The following is a 6,000-nucleotide window of genomic DNA, read 5'->3' on the forward strand; positions in this document are numbered from 1 at the left end:
TTTAATTGCTCATTTAGTCTAGGGGAGGTTGGAATATAGAGTATAGTTGGCTTGCTCCACAGTTCCAAAGGCTTACTTCTCTCCGGATCTGCTAGTGAAGCCACTCAACTTCTTTTGTCGTGCCTCCTCACTTCTCACTGTCACCATGTACATTGCAGGACCACGACCACTGATGGGTACACGCACATTCAATATTTTTTAATCAGACCCGATTATAGCTTAACAATAATATTCCAGGAAGCAGGTGCACACTACCCGTGAGCTACTACCGTATATACTCGAGTATAAGCCGCCCCGAATATAAGCCGAGGTACCTAATTTAAGTTAGCTACTTCAAGTAAGCAATGTGCTGGGCTGCTTTTTAATTAACAGTCAAGTCTTTTTGAAGAATCATACTACTGCTGTAGCTGTGTTTTGTGACATGTAAGAACATTATTCATACAGTCTAGTAAAATTACTGAGGGTCCACTTTAAGTTGATATAATAGCACAATGTAAAGGTTCTCTTTTATCTAGACTTACAGTATACCTAATAGTTACATAATTATATGCATAGTAATCCTGTATGTGGCTGGAGAAGGATTTCTAACAAACATTGCATCTCTGTGTGATCGCATCAACCCCAGCAACACACTAACAGGGCTATTCACAAAAGGGTGAAGAGGCTGGAGAAGGGAGGAGTGATCAACCTAGGCCAAAATAGCTGATTTGGAATTATTCTCCAGTTCAGCTCACTTTCCAGTTCAGCTATGTTGTACTAGATTGTTCACTTCTGCCTTCTCCAAACTCTTCACCGTTTAGTGAATAACCCTGTAAGACAGAAACTTGTACATCCAAAATACCCACCACCCAAACACAAGTGAAGTAACTTGGTGTATGCAGTACACCAAGTTACCTCACTTGCAAAGACCCGTTCGCTGACATAGGTCAGTGAAAGTGTGTGTAAACTCTATTAATGAACTTTTCTCATTTGCTCCCTTTTGGTCTGTTTAACATGCCATTGGAAGCATTTTGTTGTATCTGTTTGATAAGTACAAAAAATACCCGTCGATCTTGTCAGAAAATTCGGAGCTGTCCTGTGTCCCCTGCCTACGTCTAAAATCATTTAGCCTTTAAGTTGTGAAGGTTCCAAAATTGGAGTTTAAGAAGGTATCCTATCTTCGGCGGGCTCTCCAAAAGGATGACTCCATTGGATCAGTTCAGACTGATCTGAAGAACTTCCATCTCCAAGCTTCCCCCTCACCTGTCCTGCAGGATATAGATTGAGGGCATCTTGGTGATTCTCAATGCTCTGAACTGGCCCAGGAAACTGTGGTACTCTTTGTGGGCTCTACTGAATCATCCAGACCTTTTGTCCAGGCTTGCACACCACAGTGCTTCTCAGTTGCTGCTTTAATGGCTTGGCTGATGAAGCCCAGGTCCTGACAGGGGCCTATCAGATTAGGTCATCTGATGTTAATCAACTCCTCACAAGGTTTACCATCCCAGCATTCCAAGGAAGTTTTTTTCTGTTGTCTTGATGTGGTACGCACTTTAAAAGTCTCTGCTACAGCTTCCTTTTGGCTCTCGGATTCTCTTTGTATCCTTCCAGAAGGGTTCCATAGGGGGCTTCCTGCCTCTCCATCCACCATTGCTAGGTGGATTAGACAAATCATCATTTGGGCTCATGGTCTGAAGGATAGGGTTTCTCCTGCTCCCTGTTACGCTACATTCACTCGGGTTATCTGGGATGGATACTTTGCACTCTGCTCTCTGTACTTTGGCTGCATGCATACTGACCATTTTAGCTGTGTCCAGAATCTAGAAATGCCGTCCCTGGATGCACAATGTATCCAAGGTTGGTCAAAGGCTCTGTTTGCATGCAATTGCTCAGTCGAGCGGTTACATGTGAACAGCAGCAGCACTGGCCATTGATTCATACAGAGCACAATTCTGACAGCTGTCACTGCTGTTCATACACACACAGGACATCTCATACACACTGCATTCAGCAGTAGCCCTTGCCGCCTGTATGAATGTAGTGTTAAGATGCTTCATGCTGCTCTGAGTTGTTGTATCCTCCATAAACCCTTGTTACGTGGGCCTGTTAGTATTTGGCTACTGTGTTGCCCACCCTTCAGTTTTACTGCTTTAGGAGTTCCCATGCTTAAGACCTATCCTGTTCAGAGCCTATCTCCTGTACTGTACGATTGAAGAAAAGCGAATTTTTGACTCGTAACATTTTCCTGGAGTACAGTACAGGACATCTCAAGGTGGTGGTACAAACCATGGTAAAGACTGATTCTGTGCTGTGTACTGTCCAAGGAGAGAGTTTTACATCTCAACCCTGGTGATTCACATCTTAACAAAGATTTCCACTTTTACATCCAAGTTGGGATTACTCTTCTGCTGAGTTTGGGTCTTACCCCCATCCCTTTTTACAGCCCTGTCCCTTGTCATTCAACTGCCAGAGTGTCTACTCTCCACTGATGCCCTGGAATTTGACAGGAGAATGATGAGGTGTGGTTTACTGCTTAGCTTATTCTTGCCTAGGGCAGAAGGATCCAAAGGACTCTACATGAATTGGTTTAAAGTCTTAACAGAGCTACTTTCTCTACACCACCACACAGTACCTGCACTTCGCTACTTGTGGTACCTTCGAAATACTTTAGACCAGGTTAGACTCGTTGGTTATTCTGGGTTTCTGTACCAATCACATTCAGCTTTTAGTGTAAATATGTCAGAGTGACAGCTGCATTCTGCGGGTTCTGTACTTTTGATTTTGTGCTTGCTTAATCAAAGGGTGCACAGTCCATCTTTTCTGGTTAATTTGTGGTTACGGCAAAGCCTATTATATGGTTTTATAGAATTGTTATCACAGGTTCTTGGTTAAACGGGGAACAAGGACATCTCATCTGTATGCAGACTGAGCCACGAGAAGGACGCTCTGTTCCCTCTTATGTGTATCTAGGTGACCGCAAAAAAGGTGGAAGCAAATAGTGCTTTTATCTCACTAATTTGAAGAGAGCCTCATGCTAGCTACACACACACACAGCAATTTTCAAGCTATTTCAACTGTCAACAAGATTTCAATTGCAAAAACTGTCATATATCATGGCAATCTACCAGAATTGTGTCACAGTTTTGACGCTATAGTGATAGGTGAAATGTACAATAACCCTGGGGCAGTATTTTGTTTTCTTAAAGGAGAACTATGAGGTGAGTGCTTTTCACTCATCCTCATAGTTCTAGCCGACCGGTGACAATGAGACTGTCACAGGTCGGTTCAGTAGATCGGGAGGTGAGAGAACACATACCGGCGTTCGCTCACTTCTCGATCCTGTCACGGCAGAGAGCCGTGACGGGAGGGACTGGATTCCCCTCTCCCCGCTCCGATCCTCCAGCGCTGACTGGCTGAATGGACAGGGGAGGGTACAGCTGGCTCTGCCTCTAGATAGGCAGAGCCAGCTGTCACTCATGCAGCTGGGCGGATCCAGACATAATTGTCGGGATCTGTTCCGGCTGCAGGGTCTCAGTATACCGCGAGCTGTAGCTCGCGGTATACTGAGCTTAGGGTGACGGGAGGATGCTAGTTTATGTCCTCCCGTTACCCTTCGGAGAATAATGGGGAAAAGCCCTGACCCCATAGTTCTCCTTTAAATTGACCTTGCTGCCAGCTATCAAGAATTTTAAGAAGCTGTGTGAAAGTCTTTTCATTCTCCTGCTGTCCACGCCACCATTCTCTGTATTCAAAAGATTGTGCTGCCTGAAAAATCTTCAGCATCTGGCACACTTCTGTGTCGAATATCTGGTTCCCTGCTGCACTCTGAGGTTCCTCCTGCTACTGGCCCCTTGGTCCTTACTGAATCCTGTAGTGATGTAGCGGTTGGCAAGAGGAACTAAAGCACACAGAGAGTAACTGGTATCCAACATTTCTGCAAAGAGGTTGAGATTCCTCTGGGCAAAAAACAGTGGTGCAGACAGAAGGACAGGTAAGTATTAAAATAAGAAGAAAAAGAGGCAACTTTCCCTCGTGTGATATTGTATAATAAGGATTTTTTTTTTTTTTGTATAAAAACACCCATACACTCATAAAAATACTTGAATTCAAGTGCATCCATGGACCACATCAGTAAACTTTCTCATTATGAAAGCCAGAAGAAACCATTGACAGAGAACCACTTCACATGCAGCAGCTGCTCAGACTTTTAGACTGTTTTGGCTGAATGCGTTTTTGGGGACACGCTCCCTTTTTTCAGAGCCTCTCGGCTTGCTATTGGCACTAGAGATCTTAAGTGACTGTGAACTCTTTTGAAGTATTCAAATGTCTTTTCAATGCAGCATTAGATTTATATTTTTGTTACAAGATGACAGGGTTTCTTTAATATGCAGAGCACCCACAGTTTACTAGAAGACGTAGCTGTGTGTTATTTGATCCGCATAGTCTGTTAATTCCCATAAATTTGCCTTCAGTGCTCAGCTCTGGATTTATTGATTAAATTGTCTAGCCAAGCGTAAGGATTGCTTATTCCTACTCTGCATCCCTGGGCACAACCCCACAAGCACCTTACGGTAAATATGGTCCTTCAGGCTCATTAGCGGAGTATAGGGGAAGCCACATGGAAGTTAAGATGATCAAGTGAAGTCATCCTTTCCATTGCTGATCATTTGGGACCCTTGTTCAGAAACAACTGGCTTACAAGAGTTATAGACACTCCGGGGAATTTATAAAAACAGGAGCAGATTTCCACTGCAGCAAATCAGCTTCTCTCTCATTTTCAAATCTTACCTGAGCAAACTGAAGAGAGATGCTGATTGCTTGCCCTGGGCAACTGCTCCAGATTCTGTTTGCTCCAGTTTTGATAAATTCCCCCCACTGTGCATCTGTAGAGCATCCTCTAACATCTAGCTGCAATCCTATGGATGCCAACTGACCATGCCAGCAGGGATATTATTCTATGCTTGCCATGGTCATTTTAACACAGGAACCAACGGGGACTGCCAGGCCCGACCAGCTTCACACCTGGGCGATCCTGGGGACGCGCGTGTTTGTGTGCGGACGTGCACAGTGGTTTCCCGCGAGGCCCCATCAGTTGTTTCAGCTGTGATCGTGCGCGATTGCATGGGCGGAATCGCAGCGGGACACCACGCGATCTGTCTGTTGTGACTTGGGTGCCATTAGAAAATAATCCATGACCGTGCGCGGTTTCATACATTATTTCCACGTGGTCACGGATCGCCTAGGTGTAAACTGGGCATGAGGCGATCCATGGCCGCATGGCAATCGTGCACGAAACTGCATGGATTGCCATGCGGTCACAGAATCGGATACGCTGGCAGTGCCATTCTTTTCTAATGGCACCCCAGTTTCGGCAGGCAGATTGTGCAGTGTACACAGGCAGAATTGCTCACCATTGCGGCGGAAAAAAACGTGCTGCGTAAAAAGGTACATGCACCTTTTTTTCAGCGATTGACGTGCAGATATAACCCCTTTGAAATCAATGGGGCCGCACAAACGCGTGTCACCGGATCATCCAGGTGTGAGCCTAGCCTCAGACTCAGCAGATATTTAGCAGTTGCATACAACTAAAAACATTCAAGGCGACATTTATTAAGAACTGTATAACCCAACACATACATGGCATTTTTTAAGGTAACATACAACTAGCCTGTGAGCTCAGGCTTCTGCTTTGCCAAGTGATTTAATAAATCCACGGTGTCATCTCCACTGTTGTGACTGACCAGATATGAACTTGGGAAAAGACAGGTGTTCTTTGGTGGTTTGGGTTGGCTACATAAGTATATCCTCTGACAAATGTGCAGTTAATCACTGCACGGTGACTTTCATATTTATAGTACCTTGCAGTAAGGAGCTCTGGTGATGACAAAGCTGCAGAGTGCAGTATCAAATAGATCCCCAGTGTGTAACATACATTCTCTTATATCTTGTTACAGCTTTCATTAGTTACAATACATTATAACTTGTCATTTTGTCACTCTCATATTGATTTAAAACAACATG

The sequence above is a fragment of the Nanorana parkeri genome, unplaced genomic scaffold, assembly GCF_000935625.1.
Source record: "Nanorana parkeri isolate BGI_ZX_2015 unplaced genomic scaffold, ASM93562v1 scaffold229, whole genome shotgun sequence".
Taxonomy (NCBI): Eukaryota; Metazoa; Chordata; class Amphibia; order Anura; family Dicroglossidae; genus Nanorana; species Nanorana parkeri.